General features: G+C 44.1%; 1 protein-coding gene across 4 annotated transcripts in view; it reads right to left on the bottom strand.

The window, feature by feature from the left end:
• The window catches only part of ASTN2 (astrotactin 2), a 1092638-nt gene that overhangs the window by 564795 nt on the left and 511008 nt on the right, over positions 1-16835 (bottom strand). The gene's annotated exons all lie outside the window — the stretch shown is intronic.

The raw sequence follows: 16835 nt of genomic DNA, 5'->3' as shown, positions 1-16835 counted from the left end.
TTCCTGGTTCTGAATTATCCTAATTTCACCACCCATCCCCCCCCAGATATTGTCAAATAGTGCAGGGGGTAGGGGGTAGGAAAAGTGATCTCTGGTTAAGAGCCATTGGGCTATAAAAAACTATTTTCCAACAAGTTGAGACATAGCTAGGAAATGGCAAAAAAAAAAAAACCCATCCATTTAATAAATGGGGCTATTAAGAGAGGGAGAAAGATAAAATAGATAGCTAGAAGGATGATCAAAGACAGGATTATTATTATTTTTAAATTAACATTATTTTAAGTAATATAGCTTTACATATTTAGATACTAAGAAAAAGAAAAAACACCAATATTGAAAGAATTAAGTGTTGTCATGTGCAGTTGCTGTTTTTACTTGGTAAGCATCCTTTCCTTAATTTTTTTCTTTCGGGTGACACTCAGTTGTGCTGAGGGCTTACTCCTGGCTCTGTACTCAGAGATCAATCCTGAGGAAAGTGATGTGTGGGGAACCAAAAGCCATGGCAAGGATTGAACTCAGGTCAACTGCATGTAAGACCAGTGCACTAAACGCTCTACCAACTCCCTAGCCTTAGCAGGCTTTCTTTTCTATGTTATACTGACAATATCACCTGATTTTCTTTCTTTTGTCCCTTTCTTTCCCAGAATTATCCCTTTCTGACTCTCCATGCCAGCGATCGTATATGACAGCAGTGGGGGCAAACTCTGGGGACAAAGAGGATACATATTTGAGTGCCCTACTGTCCCAATTAGAGCCTGTCAGATCGAACAATCATAAGCCAGATCCCTTTGGGCAATAACTGGCTTGGTGATAGGTGATCTAGGTGATTGGTGTGTGCTTTGGGATAAACCAATAAAAACCCATCCTTGGCTTTTCATGAAACATACAGAGCAGAAGTGCTATCTGTTCTGCTTTACAAGCATGTCTCACAGTCCCATTCTGTCCCATCCTGGTGCCCAGGCCCCTTATTGAGGATGTGGAAACAATGTGATCAACAAAGAGACACGAGGTGCAATAGGAACAAGGGCTAATGTAGGTCTGCTTCCCTAGATTCTGCTGTGCCAATATCTTTCTGCCAAGGTCACCACCAATCATAAGAACCACTAGTTGTCACACAGTGTGAAGCTGCTCAGGGCTACTGTAGCACTGTCCTCCTGTTGTTCATCGATTTGCTTGAGTGGGCATCAGTAACGTCCCCATGGTGAGACTTGTTGTTCTTGTTTTTGGCATATCGAGTACACCATGGGGAGCTTGCCAGGCTCTGCCATGCAGGTGAGATACCCTTGGTAGCTTGCTGGGCTCTCTGAGAGGGGTGGAGAAATCGAACCCGGGTCAGCTGCATGCAAGGTAAACGCCCTATGGACAGATAGGTGGATATCAAACAAGATACCACTGTGCACCCCCTTCTCAAGACAGACGTTCCTAAACTCAGCCCAGGCCTGTATATCAGCAGAGGATGGAGATGCCACTGGTCCAAGACACCCCCCACCCCATTTTACCACAATTGTAAGAATCTGATTCTTACTGAAAAGGGAAAGCGGAGGGACACAGTCAAAAGATGGAGGCCCTTGAGAGAACTCAGATGCACGATGCATAAAACCAGGCAGAAGGCTTTGCCTCAGATAGGAGAGGGGCTTAGCCTGGAGAGCTGGGGAAAGGCCAGGTGCCCTTGAAGTTCAGTTGTTGAATTGGTGACAGAAGTTGAGGAAATGAGCATAAATGTCGTTTGGGAGATCTGAGTCTGAAAATTACCACTAGTTACCTACGATTCCATGGCTCTCTCTTCCAATCTAGAACTTAAGTGAGGTCTTCTATTTAACTTATAACTCTGAACCTACTCTCTCTCTCTCACTTCCTCTCTCACATATGTGTGTGCATGCACACCACACACATATTGTATGTATATATATGTATCACTGTATCACTCTCATCCCGTTGTTCATTGATTTGCTCGAGTGGGCATGAGTAATATCTCCATTATGAGATTTGTTGTTACTGTTTCTGGCATATTGAATACATCAATATGTATATGTATATGTACATATACATATATATATAATTTGCAATATATTTAAACTCTCGATTGACACCTATCATTTCAAACCGGAGCGGCTAGACACTTGATTCTCAATCCTATTCTTCTTGTGACTCACCCAAACACAGCACAGGACAAAGCTGCAGTGAATTAAGAACTACTGCATGGACTGAAATAATAATAGGAGGTAAACATTTCCCTGATTGTCTAAAACTGCACACCCGTTCTTGTAATTGCCTTTTAGTTTCTTTGGAATGCTGCTGAGTATGTAACAGAACTTGAGAGTTGTCGGAAATCGTTCAAACTTCATAATCATGCTGGATGGAGACCGTGTCTGTCAGACAGAAATCACAAATTGATTCTGGCTTTCATCCTTAAATGTACTCACATGCAGCCTCAGATTCCTTCTTCACACTGTCATCTAGAGTCTAAGATTGGTCAGAAAGATGCAACTTCTGTGCTACTGCTGAACTGGCTTATCGGCCCTTGAGGACTGATCCTATTCATTTCCTGACGAAGCAGAAACGGCCCTCTGGGCCAGCAGAGGCTGAGACAGACACGGAAGCTGCCTCGGGTCTCCTGCACTCTATTTCGGCCTTCTTGCTGTCTTATTCAGGAGAGGTGAGATGTGATGAGAGGCACAGGCTGTGAGGCCTCCGGCTTTTATCTTTGGTGATGACATGGGCAGTGTGACATGCAGGGTAATGAATTGCCCTCTTTGCAGAAATGAATAAGTTGTGGTCGGTGATGCAATGATCAATTTGCTCCATCACGTTAAGCTGCCCATTCATCATCCACACCTGCTGTCAGGAGCCCAGGGCCGCTGATATTGGCCTCTAGCCCCTGCCTCAGCTGGCTGAGAAATCGCCTTTGGAACTGCCTCCCCAAAGCTCCAGACTGCCTTTGATTACAATCTTGGATGAGGAGCCCGAGTCCTACCCAACCTTCGGTGACTCCAGCAAAAAGGCATCTACACAGACCAGGTCATGGTGAACAGCCTGGAAGAATGCAGAATGGACACAGGGGGCCTGTTCCATAATTCCAGAGTGGAACAACCATCCAGCCCTAGGTCATCTCTGTGGTGCAGCATTTTTATTCTAAAAGGAAGAGAAGGGTGATTCAGTGGCAAGAAAATAAATGTGCTTGACTGGCAAGTATGAGCCCATGAGTCCTGTCCTTGGTGCTGCCTGCCCAGGTCCAGCGTGGTCCAGCATAGCCCAGGTGCCTGTGCTGTATGGGACCTCTCGTACTGTGACCAAGCACGTGGTCACTGGAATACAGCCTGACATGCACGAGCACCACAACTAAAGACCTGTGAGAACCGTGGCTAGGTGTGCAGTTCTGACTATCCGCAAGAACAGTGCAGAAACTCCCATCAAGCATGACAGCCAGAATATGGATCAATACCCCCAAGTAAATAAGTGCGACCCCCTGCGAGCATGTGTGCAGACAGCGCAGCTAAAGAAGCGAGTGCCTACGCCCTCATTCCCTGACCCTCCCCACCCCCATCATCACCACAGCAACAGGCCATCAAGGAAAGGGAAGAGGAATGCCCATCTTGCAGATTGTCCTGTCCCTGATGACCGGCCCTTCCGACTCTCTGCTCTTGGAGGAGAGTTTGTGATCTAAAACTCCTCCACACACCGAGGCAAAGAACAGCGTCGATCACTGCTGGCATCAGTGAATTGGTTCATTGACTTTTCACAACTCAAAAGAAGGTATAATTACCCCAGTTAAGTGATAAGGAAACTGAGACCTAGCAAGGTTAAACAAGGGGGCCAGGGCCACAAAGAGACTGCATTAGACTCAAAATTGAATCGGCATCAGTTTAACTCCAAGACCCTTATCCTTTCGATCCAGAGTCCTGCCCAGAGATTGGGTCATTAAGCCGCTCTAATGCCCTATTTCCCCAATAGTTCCGCAGGTAGCAGGTGCTGCTGGGCCCAGTGCCTGCAGAGGAAGCAGGGAATTACAGGGAAGACTGGAGCCAGGAATTTTTTTTCCCCAAATCTCCAGTCTCCACTTCAAATTTTCAAGCCTCTGGTTAGGACTTGAATTAGAGAGTCTAGGCGGTTGGCCAACTGGAATGCTGAGAATCTTTTCAGTGTCCTCTGGGGTTGCTGCTGCCTGTGGTAGGTCTCTTTAATTATTCCTTAACTGTGCCTGGTGCCCTGTCCTGCACGTGTCTGCAATATCAGGCCCAGTGTGAGATCCTCAGCTCTGTGGGATGGGTTCTTAATCACTGAGGCCTCATTACGGTCTGCTGAGGTGGCTGGAGCACAGGTCTGAGTGAGGTAGCTATCAAAGAAGAGAGTTGCCTCTGGTCCTTTGGGTTATTAGTGGCTGTGGGACACTCCACAGAGCCAGAGGGTCCTGTGCTGAACCATGCCCTTGGCTTCATCACCAAGCGAACTTGGATATGTCTTTTTCTTCCCTGGCCCGAGTGATCCCATTTTTACAATATCAAGTACGTTAATGAAAACAGTGACTAACACTCAATTAATTGCTGATGTTGTTTTGAATGGGGGCCCACCAAGCAATACTCAGAAGGCAAGGGGTCACATTCAGAGTCATTTGGTCAACCAGATGGAATACAATGCCAGGTCCTTGTGACACTGGGGGTCAGCAGACCTACACCTGGTGGTACTCTCCACAAGGAAGCATGCAGCTCTGGATTGCACTCAGATCCATGTCTGTGCAAGACACGCACTCCTGAGCTATCTCCACAGCCTCCATGTCTACATTTCTAATAAACAGGGAATGCCATTGTTGCCGGCCCACTCTTCCACCAGCAGAGCTGTAGAATTTAATTTAGAAAGTTTGGTAAACTTTTTCAGGAAAAGAACAGATGGAAAAGAAGTGAAGCTTCGTGAGTCATATAATCTCTGTGGCAGCTACTCATTTCTGCCACTGCAGCAAGAAATAAGCCACTGATAATGCGAACAAATGGATTATGATACTCCAAAACTTTATCAAAAGAGAAAAGTGGTGGTCCGTGTTGGTTTGCAAGCCATAGTTTTCTAACGTTTGTGATAGGGTTTCCAGCCCAATAAGCACCCATCTATGCCACTCACTGTTCATGACTACCACCCCGAACAGTCTAATTCAGCGGTTCTCAAAGCATGTTCCATGAATAAGCAAGTATGATCATCACTTGAAAACCTATTAGACATGCAAATGTGAAAGCTCCACCCCATGTCATTAAATCAGAAAATCTGGAACTGAGCCCAGAAATCGGTGCCTTATCAAGCCCTCCTGCTGATGCTGAGTTTGCTGAAGCATGAGGAGAAATGAGAAAGAACGGACATTTCTGAGACGTAAAAAAGACCAGGTGCCTCCCCCTGAGAAAGAATGAGACGAGCAGCTGCCTCGGATTAGACACCAAAGCAGAACGATGTGCAAACATGAACTCTTTCACTGATTTGCTTTGCGACCTTGAACAAGAAGCTTACGAAGCACGAGAAGCCTATAATGTTGGGCAAAAAGTCCCGTCCAAGAGAACTTCAGTATCAGTCTCTGCATTTGCAACAATAACTACATATAAGATGATAACTGAATAAAATTACCAGTTGCCTGCAGATACTTGGCCCAGGCCTCAGTTCATGAGATGGAGACCATTTTCTTTACTAGGGAGCTGAAGATCTCTGAAAATACGTGCACATGTACTGGTTAGAAACATCACCAGCAATCTGTGAGTTTGGGGACAGAAATGGTAAATGAGCATAATTAGGGTATAACTGACGGAGGTTTCAATGGGCTTAGTCAAAGATAGCACATCCTGCTTTTACTAATTTTATAAGTCCTCTAATAAAAGCCTGTCATCTAAACTAGTCTTGATTTAGATTTATCTTATGATCACAGTACTAAAATAAGACACCCACTGTGTGGATGAGGTCCCATTAGAAATGGAAAGGGCATTATCTTATGATCAGTATAGACAAGAATTTGAGCCCACTTCTGATCCAAGATTTAAGCTGTGCAGCTTTGGGAAACTCCCTTCACCTTTCTGAGACTCTCTTTTTAAGAACATTCTTAAACTTCATATAGCACATAGAGGAGTTTCAGACACACTGATCTAGAATTAAATCAACTCTTCGTGTACCAACTGGAAGTTTCTGAAATGTGTAACTGCCTGAATTCCACTCCAAACAAACCAAACCAGGTAGAATTCTAAGTATATACCATTTTTTTTTTTTGCTTTTTTGGGTCACACCCGGCAAAGCACAGGAGTTTCTCCTGGCTCTGCATCCAATTACCCCTGGCGGTGCTCAGGGGACCATATGGGATGCTGGGAATCGAATCTGGGTCGGCCGCATGCAAGGCAAATGCCCTACCTGCTGTGCTATTGCTCTAGCCTCGTACATACCATTTTTAAATTTTAACGTAGCCCTGTAGCACTGTCATCTCATTAATCATGGATTTACTTGAGCAGGCGCCAGTAGCATCTCCATTTGTCCCAGCCCTGAGATTTTATTTTATTATTATTTGTTTTCTGGCACCATACACAATTTACTTTAATTTTTTTTTATTAGTGAATCACCGTGGGGTACAGTTACAGATGTACAAACTTTTGTAGCCCTGAGATTTTAGCATCGTAAACTTTATGTCCTCTCTCTGTGGATGCAGCATGCCAGCTGGATGTCCTTGGGCATAATGGTGATGTGCTTGGTGTGGATGGTGCAAAGGTTGGCATCCTCAAAGAGCCACACCAGGTAGCCTCACACGCCTCCTGCAGCACCATGACAGCCGAGCTCTGGGAGCACAGGTAGGTCTTGAAGTCCTGTGCGATCTCGAAAGGAACGGTAGCTTGCAGATAAGCAGCTCGGTGGACTTCTGGGAGCCGTAGATCTTGAGCAGTTCCACGGTGTCGGGCCGGTAGCGGTGCAGCTTCTTCATGCCACACGTGGCTCGCGTGTTCTTGCGGGCTGCCTTGGTGGCCAGCTGCTTGCAGGGCACCTTCCTGCCTGTTGACTTGTGCACCATCTGCTTAGTACGAGCCCTGTTGTTCTTCCCAACTCAGCTGGAGACTCCTTCAGGGTTAGGGAAATGAGACGCATTTTTGCTACTCTTGTTGGCATATTTAGTACGTCACGGGGTAGCTTTCCAGGCTCTGCTGTGCGGGTGGGATACCCTCGTTAGCTTGCCAGGCTGTCAGGGTAGGGGGGAGTGGAGGCTTCTTTTGGGGCGATTTCTAATCATCCCTGCAATTTTAACATACTAGCAGATTTATACAACAGTTGGAAGAATTCAATAAAATCCCTATTAACATTTCAATACTTTAAGGATGTAGAGCAAATGCTGCTTAAATTTGTTTGGAAATGCAAAATTTTCAGAATAGCCAGAGAAATTCTGAGCTAAAAGAAAATTGGGAGGTAATGAAGGCTCTGACTTTAAATTATACTAAAGGCTATAGGAATCAAAACAGTATGGTACTAGAATAAGAGCATATAATCGGACCAATAGAATAGAACTGAAGGCCTAGAGTATATGGGAAGAACGTCAGATATATGTACAGTTAATTAATGACAAGGGATCTAGGTGAATTCAGTTGGTAAAGACAAGTTTCCTCAACAAATAGTTCTGTAAAAACTGGAAAACCACATGCAAAGAATAAAGTCATATCCACATCTGACTACATGTGCAAAGAATAAAATGATTACAAATTTTAATATTGGACCCAGATCTAAAAAATATAGAACAAAAAAATCTATTAACCTCAGATGTGTCTTCAGTGATTCAACTCCATCAGCAAAGGGGAAAAAAAGCAAAAACAAACACATGGAACTACATTAAAGTTAAGAGGTTCTGCACTGTGGGAGAAAATGATTAAAATAAAAAGACAGTGTTGAATAGGAGAAACTATTTGCACACCATATATAATAAAGAACTAATATACAATTTATATTAAATACAGAGCTCAACAACAACAGAAAAACCAAAAGATCAACAATCCCTTCAATGAATGAGGAGAGGTTACTACTGGACCCCGAACCAGACTGTCTCATCAGAGGCAACTGGAGCAGGGTGGGTGAGTCCCTTCACCTGCCCTAGTAACCAAAAACCTCCAGAACTCAATCACCATCATGCTCACGGCCAGTCTCCACAGACTCCACAGGAACCTCATCCATGAGTGAATCTGCTGAAAAACCCAGGTATGCGGGATTGGTGACTGAAATCTCCAGTTTTGCGCAGAGTTGGGAATGGGTGCCCTTCACCCATCTCCTTGTGCTTATGGTAGCCTTGCAGTCACAACCATGAACTGTCTCTGGTGCCATCTAAGCTCATGAAAGGCCATGATCCAGAGACTCACAAATGAACCTCAGAAGAGGAAGAGAGCAACACGCTTCAGAGATGCATCTGGACCCTAAATTTACCATCCAGTCAAAAATGAAATTTTAGCTGTATCACTATTTAAAATCTTAGAATTCCTGGACATCTCATACTCTACACAAGGCCTTACTGGCTCCAGGGTGATACAACAGTCTTCAGACATTTTCATCTAAGGAAACATTTTCTCAATCATCTTTAGCAGATTATTCATGACAAGCAATAAAAAATAAATTATTTAGATCCCACTTTGGGGGCAGGCTTTACAGGTGGTGGAAACGCTCAAAATATGGTGGTGGGAAGATATAGTGGTACAGGGATTGGTGTTGGAATATTGAATGTCATCAATTACTGTGAACAACTATATAAAATACAAATAAAATTAAAAATAAAATGAGGAGAGGCGACAAACCACCTGTCCTGCAAGAAGATATACAAACTGCCAATTGGTAAATCAAAAAGTCTTTCTCATCACTCATTGTCAGTGAAATGCAAGTCAACATGACAAAGATATCATCTTATGCCAATGAGAATAGCTTATATCAACAAATAAATGGAAACAATCAGGTTTCAGCTGATGGGGATATGGTGAAAAAGTAACCCTTATCTACTTTAGTGGAAATGTCTTTTAGTTCAGTCTCTATAGTAAACCGTGTGAAGACCTCCCAAAGAATTAAAAACAGAATTCGCATATGACCCAGTCACTCTACTCTTTTGGCTTCAATCTCTAGAAAATTAGATTGTTAATGTAAATGACATTTGTATATCTATGTTCACTGCAGTATTATTTGCAATAGCACACATATACAAAGGAATTGTAGTATATATTTACTATTAAAAAATGAAATCTTCCTTTTGCTAAAACATGGGTAAAGTTATAAAGAGTAATGTTACTCTTTATACTCTTTATAATGTAAATAAATCAGAATCACTGTCACTGTCACTGTCATCCCGTTGCTCATCGATTTGTTGGAGTGGCACCAGTAACGTCTCCATTGCGAGCCTTGTTACTGTTTTTGGCATATCGAATATGCCACGGGTAGTTTGCCAGACTCTGCCGTGCGGGTGGGATACTCTCAGTAGCTTGCCGGGCTCTCCAAGAGGGGCAGAGGAATCGAACCCGGGTCGGCTGTGTGCAAGGCAAATGCCCTAAGTGGTGTATAGAGAAACAAAGCAAGGGAAGAATGGATAATAACAGTAATAACAAATCCTTGGACCTTGACTACAAAACTGAGGTTGACAAGGTGCACAGGATGGGAGTTGGTGGTAGGGAAGAAAGAGGCAGAGGAGACGTGATACACAGATGGAGATGGAGGGTCTCGGAGACCTTGATGCGGGTGTAGCTACTGTACACTAAAAACATGAATAGTAACCACATTATTTTAAACCTAATGTGACTGATATTTCTTTTTAAACATTTGTTTCTTAAAAAAGAAAAAGTCAGCATTCTTCTTAGTTCCATTTAATATTGCCCCAGACTCAGGATAATTAGCCAACAAAATAAAAGGCATACAGATGTTGAAAGAATCTCTATTTTCAAATGACAAGATTTTTTAGAGAGAGAAACTGAAGAACAGATGCACACATATACGCAAACAAGTGGAATTAATAAATTAATTAAATAAAACTTCGGGCGAAGCGATAGCACAGCAGGTAGGATGTTTGCCTTGCACCCGGCTGACACGGGTTCGATTCCTCTTGATTCTTGGAGAGCCCGGCAAGCTACTGAGAGTATCTCGCCATCATGGCAGAGCCAGGCAAGCTAACCGTGAAGTATTTGATATGCCAAAAACAGTAAAAACAAGTCTCACAATGGAGACGTTTCTGGTGCCCGCTCTAGCAAATTGATGAGCAACGAGATGAGAATGACAATAAAACTTCAAGGTCAAGACCCTCGCACCAATCAACTGTTTTTCCATATACTCATAATGAACAATTAAGAGTAATTAAGGAAACTACTGCATTTTCCTGAACATCAAAAGGAATAAACAATTTAAAATAATGCAAAATGAAATGAAAGGAGATCTAAGTAGGATGGAAGTGGCAAGACATCCAATGTTCATGGATGAATTAATGTGAATACCATGAAGATGATAATATTCTGCAAACTAATCCTGAAGGAGTCTTTGTGTCCTCTAAGTGCAGTTATATTTTTCAGAAATTGATGACCTCATCCTAAAGTTCATATGAAAATACAAGGAACTTATAATAATCAAAGCTATCCTGAAAAATACAAAAATTGCAGACTTTTTAATATCCTAATTTTCTTCCATGTTCTAATTTTTCTTCTGTTCTGCTCTTTCCCTCCCCTTCTCAGCCTCTCCCTCACTGCATATACCTCCACAGTATGTGAGTGAGTGTTCTCTTGGTATATACATACATTTCTTTCTTCTAAACTCTTTCGAAATGAAATGAAAGGTGTGATGCTTTTTTTAATAACCCAGAGTGCATTTTGTGAAGTCAGACATGCTGCCTTTTGTAACACAATCATTTTACAGTAGGAGGTTATCATAGATTCAGCACTATCATCCAATCGCCACATTTCTTCAAGTGTCTCACTAATATTCTTCATGCAAATGAAAATTTTCAAGGTGGGAATTATTTCACAGCACACAGGTGTATAAAATCCTGACAGTGCTCACTTTAAAAACGTTCTAGTTGTATTTGTTGATTCTACCTCAGCAGAGTTGTCAAGCACAGAAAATACTTGCTTATGCGATCCATTTACATGTCAAGGTCTTGTTGGCTTCCTTGGAGCTGGGGGAAGCAGTTTTGATTTTTGTGACTTTGATGTTCTTAATAATAAGAAGGTAGGAGCAAAAGAAATAGCTCAGTGGGCTAAGTATTTTGCATGCAGGAGTCCCTGGTTTGACCCCTTCCATCAGCAGGGTTCCATGAGCTGAAATTAGCCCTGAGCACAGCAAATTGGGGATGAAAGCAAATAAACAACTGAAAAAACAAATACGAGATCAGTTGTTTTTGTCGAACATCTCCCAATGTCATATATGTCTTTGAGATTAGATCTGGGTTAAGAAGATTGGAAGGTGAACAGCAGAAACGATATTGGAGTCTTTCATAGTAAAACTTGTGATGTTGACTGGGTACATTAACTTTGCTCACCTGGTTAAGTTAGCACTTGGAGTTTCTTCACTAAGAAGTTATTATTTTTTTTCTTTCTCATTAAGAAGTCACTTGTCGGGGGAAGTCCTCTGAAGCAATATGACTATCCGGTTCCTCTTTAAACTTTCACCCACTAGATCTATGATATACTGTGATTTTGAAAAGCTCCCAGTTTAGATACTGTGACCAAATTTGAGAGTAATGTATTAATCAGTTACCTCCTACCCTCATCTAAGAGAGGAAACCTGACTTACTGATAGAAGCAACATTAAAGTAAGAGCTAAAGGAGGAATAATAATAGCCCTCACTTAACCACAAACTGGAATGTACATGGGAACAAGATGTTCTGGCTCCAAGTAATCCTGAAGACACGCAAGTGAACATGGCACCTGGAAATAAACCCATTGCTGGGCAGCAGAACATAACATGGTACATAGAAGGGGGATGAAGGGAGGGAACACCATGGAGCTTGGACTAATTATAAGGTCAAGGAATGCACACCATGGTATTAATCAGGAATTGCAATGGATTTTGGGTTGGGAAAACAAATCTTAAACTGCACGGTGGTTATCAGTTAACAGATATTCAGAGTGGAGGAAGAGAGAGAGAGAGCAAGAGAGAGAGAGAGAGAGAGAGAGCAATGAGTGAGTCAAAATGGAGCAGAGATCCTAGGAGGGAGAGAGAACACAGCATTCCTGAAAGCCAGTGCCACTGTGTGTGGTAGAGGCCCTGGTGGTATGCCAGACTCCGTGGGCATACACAGAGAAAAGAATCCAACACTGATACCTGTTGGCTAGAAGCCAAAGGGGTTGCTGATTATCTTGCTTATCATTTTTTGGGTCACACCCAGCGATGCTCAAATGTTGCTCCTGGCTCTTGCACTCAGGAGTTACTCCTGGCGGTGCTCGGGAATCCATATGGGCTGTCAGGAATTGAACTTAGGTCAACCATGTACAAGGCAAAAGCCGTACCCACTGTACTGTGGCTCCTACCAGGGTTTCTGATTATCATATAATGCACAGCACCCCCCTCCCCATTGAAAAACAATGATAGAATTTGAGGGGCCAGAGAGGTAGTAGTACATCAAGCAGGTAACGGGCTTTCCTTGCATGTAGAAGATCTAGGTTTGATCCCGAGAATCGTATACAGTCCATGGTCCCTGGAGCACTGCCAGGAGTGACTCCTGAGTGCAAAGCCCTGACCCTCACCATTGCCAGGGGGTTATAGATCAGCTAAGGCAGCCTGGAGGTGACCTATGCTGAACTCCGAGGGTTGAGTGCAAGGCATTCAGGTGAAGAGGCAAAGGATGTCTCTGCTCGAAGGGGACTCAAAAATACTTGGAGCCTCCAGGAAGGGCCAGATGGGGATGATTTGAAAGGGAAGCTCAGAGGGATGCCCCAAGGTTGAGTGGCACACTTAGACCTCGGAACTCTCTTCCTAAAATGGGGGACTATCTCCAGGCGTCCACTCCAGTTGCAGGCAGAAAATGGGTCGGGGAGGCAGGAGTCCACTCTAAGAGATTTTGCCAGCCCTGAAGTGGAAATGTCTGCGGGTTGCCTGCATGGATTAGTGCTCGGAGCCTGCAAACGCTCATCATAACCAACTCCCAGCACAGAGAAGGACCTCGGGGCAGAGCCAGCAGGGTGTCTTCAAGCTCTCACTGAGGTCTTTTCTGCTAAATCGTCAGAAGGCAAGGAAAAAGGAGAAAGCAAGCCCCCGTGCAAAAGAAGCAGGAGGAAAACAACCTGTTGGCTGGAGACGTGTGGGGTGGGTAGGGGGTGGGGGCGCCGGGAAGAGCCAGGGGCTCGCTCTGGTACAGGATGAAGACAAATGGGCCCTGAGTTCTGTAGAATCCATCGTTAATCCATCCTTTCTCCAGAACCCTCCACTCCCCATCAGGGCCCCGCACGGGCGGCAGGCTGGAGCCGGGCTTTTGTGCGCTTGACGCTGCGCTCCAGTTGCCATGGCGATGGGGCCATAAGTCACGTCTGCAGCGGCTGCAAAGAGGCGCTGTGATTTATGCCAGCCCGGCTGGGATTGTAAACTTTTTTTTTTTCCCTTTAATACTCAACATCCGTCACGGCCAGGGAGGTGTCTCTAGCTCATTGTGGAGGCGCTGGTGGCTGTCAGACCCGGGCTCCATGTCCCTCTCCTCCCCGCCATCAGGCTGCTGGACCAAACAGCAGCAAGCACTGCGTCTCTGGGTCCCCCATGGTGGCTTTTTCTCTCCCTGCCTCTTCGACTGTCTCCACCACCCCAACACTACCCCCAGGCTCTCTGAATTAGGTCTCTGGAAAGGTAGGGTGAAAAGAGCAGGAATTCAAAAAAAAAAAATCACACCTCCTAAGCACCATTAAAAACACATTCATATAGAGGGAACTCTGGTGTGTCTCCTTGCATACGTTTCAGAACATTATATCGTTGGTCACTGTTTTAACTCTGGCTGCAAAGCTGCCGCACCATGTCCACCCACAAAAATGATGAAATCCCCCCCACTACAAAAGCTCTGAGCCTCCTGACCCTCATGGGAAAGCCTTGTATTTTTCTACTTGGTTGGGAGGTCCCACATCGGACCCAGCGTCTTACCCTTCTCATCAGTTCAATGGAGCTGATGGAGGACTCAGGAATCCTGGCATCACTGAAATCTGGAGTTGGATAATTTTTTTTGTTTGTGTTGGGGCCACATTTGGCAATGGTCAGGGCTTTACTCCTGGCTTTGCACTCAGCAGTCACTCCTGGCAGTGCTCCGGGGACTATGCAGGATTCCGGGAATCAAACCTGGATCTCCTGCATGCAAGAGAAGCCCCTTACCTGTTGTACTACTTCTCTGGCCCCTCCATAAATTGCAGCATTTCTTCATTGGGAAGGCGCTGTGCAAAGTAAAATAATCAGCAACCTCTTCAGCTTCTAACCAACAGACACCAGTACCCCCTTCTTAGTTGTGGTGACCAAAACTGTGCCCAGAGTTTGTCTCATGTTCCCAGGAAACAAAATCACCATCTTTGAAGCCTGTTTTGTGAATGTGGGAGCCTAAGCTTTTCCTTTCCACCTACAGCAGTCCAGCTCTGATAAACAATCTAAATCGCTCCCCAAGAGATGGTCCTTGTGAGAGCAGAACCTTCCCTGGCATGCCTCCAGAGCTATGGTCACTCCTGGACTGGAACCTCTCAGGGCTGATTCTGTCCCCAGCATTGTATACCCCAGGGTGTGGACCAAGACCCCTGCTGTACCCCTCAGGGTTTTTTCACGACTTCTATAGCTCATTCTTGCTTGCACTGGGCACTGTGTAGAGGGCAGACAAGGATACTAGAGGGGTGAGCACTGTAGTGCTGTCATCCCATTGTTCATCGATTTGCTCGAGAGGGTACCAGTAACGTCTCCATGGTGAGACTCATTGTTACTGTTTTTGGCATATCAAATATGCCATGGGTAGCTTGCCAGGCTCTGCTGTGCAGGTGGGATAATCTCAGTAGCTTGCCAGGCTGTCTGAGAGGGACAGAGGTATCGAACCTGGGTCGGCCGCGTGCAAGGCAAACATCCTACCCACTTTGCTATCGCTCCAGTCCGAGTTATTACATCAGTTGGCTGTTGAAAGAAAAATAGAGGCCAGAAAGGGTAGTGCCAAGGATAGATGGAACCCAGAGCTGGGAGTAGGAACCATTTCATCTATGAAACCAAGCCAAAACTATTGAAAAGAAACAAGTACTTATGGCTACTTCTTTACTTCATGCTCCTGTTAACGCGAAAAATTCATAATACTTTATCTTTGGAATCATAATTGTCACTCTCCCACTAGCCACTCATACATCTACACCAAGAACTCATAACCTCAGCCTCAACTTAAAAGTGAACTAACCTTAGCTTTACAAAAGAAAAGATCCTCAATGGGATATAACCACCATCCCACCTTCCCCCCAAAAGGAGCATTAACTAGTGCCCTGTATACAAAGGTAATTTGGGGTTCTTATTTTCCTTCTTGGGAAGCAGATTCACACCAACAGTCAAAGCACAATCAGTGAGAGGCCCTTTCCCCCATAAGGACATCCTCAAAAGTGCCCCATACACTTTTATATGCAAGACACAGACACCCCCAACTCAGAAATAGGAGACTGTAGGGATTACCCACTCAGCATCAGTAATAAGGGACTAGTACTTGAGAGGGGTGAAAGGTAGGTGCAAAGGAGCCACCTGTCTGACACAGAACCTCTGCATCTGGGATGCTCTCTGACATATAAATGTTTCCTCCACAATGCCCTGCCCTGCCCTGCCCTGCCCTGCCCTGCCCTGCCCTGCCCCTCCCTCCCTCCCTCCCCTCCCCTCCCTCCCTCCTTCCCTTCCTTCCTTCCTTCCTTCCTTCCTTCCTTCCTTCCTTCCTTCCTTCCTTCCTTCCTTCCTTCCTTCCTTCCTTCCTCCCTCCCTCCCTCCCTCCCTTCCCTTTAAAAAATGATAGTATTTTGAACATTCAATTATATTTTTATTTACATTGTTATTGAGTTACTGTGATTTATAATACCACCAATGACCATTACACGTGTGTACATACTTCTGACACCAAACACATCATCAGTATATCCACCTTTCTCTCAATGCCTCTTCCTTTCAAAACCCCCACCCCTGAACTTAGTTCTGTAGATCAGTTCTTATTGTGTTGCCTTTGGCCATTTGTTGCTACCATGCTGTGTAACTTTAAGTCCCACATATGAAAGGAATCAATCTGTATCTATCCCTTTCCTCTGACTTCACTCAACATGATATCCTCTAGTTCTTTTCGAACCACATCCAGTGATGCTCAGAGCTTACTTGTGGTCTGTACTCAGGGATCAAGTGCGTGCCGGGGATAGAATCCAAGTTGAACATATATAAAGCAAACGCCTGACCCACTATACTATTTCTCCAGCTCCTTCTCTATTTTCTCATCCCTTTTATTTGCTCACTTTCCTTTCCTCTCAACATATTTATTGGGATAAATTACACATACAATAAAATTAACGATTATTATGTATACCTCAATAGCATTCTTCTTGTTGTGCAACCACTACTACTATTCATCTTAAGAATTTATTTTCAAAACAAGTTTAAAAAGAATTTATTTTCATTTTGCAACATCTGATGCTATTAAACAATAATACATCTCCCTCTTCAGCCGTGGGCAACCACCATTTACATTGTATGATGTCTCACTAGACTAACAACCTTGTAGAATTGGGATCATACAGCACGTCTCTGGTTTATTTTGTTTAGCATATGTCTCCTAGGTTCTTCATATGATAGCATATATTTCAGGAGGGCATTTTTCACACCTTTTACAAAAGTTCCTAATAATATTCCATTGTATGCATGAGACACATTTTGC

The sequence above is a fragment of the Sorex araneus genome, chromosome 1 (assembly GCF_027595985.1).
Source record: "Sorex araneus isolate mSorAra2 chromosome 1, mSorAra2.pri, whole genome shotgun sequence".
In the NCBI taxonomy this organism is placed as follows: domain Eukaryota; kingdom Metazoa; phylum Chordata; class Mammalia; order Eulipotyphla; family Soricidae; genus Sorex; species Sorex araneus.
The sequence above is the reverse complement of the archived record's forward strand: the minus strand, read 5'-3'. Positions and strand labels throughout refer to the sequence as shown.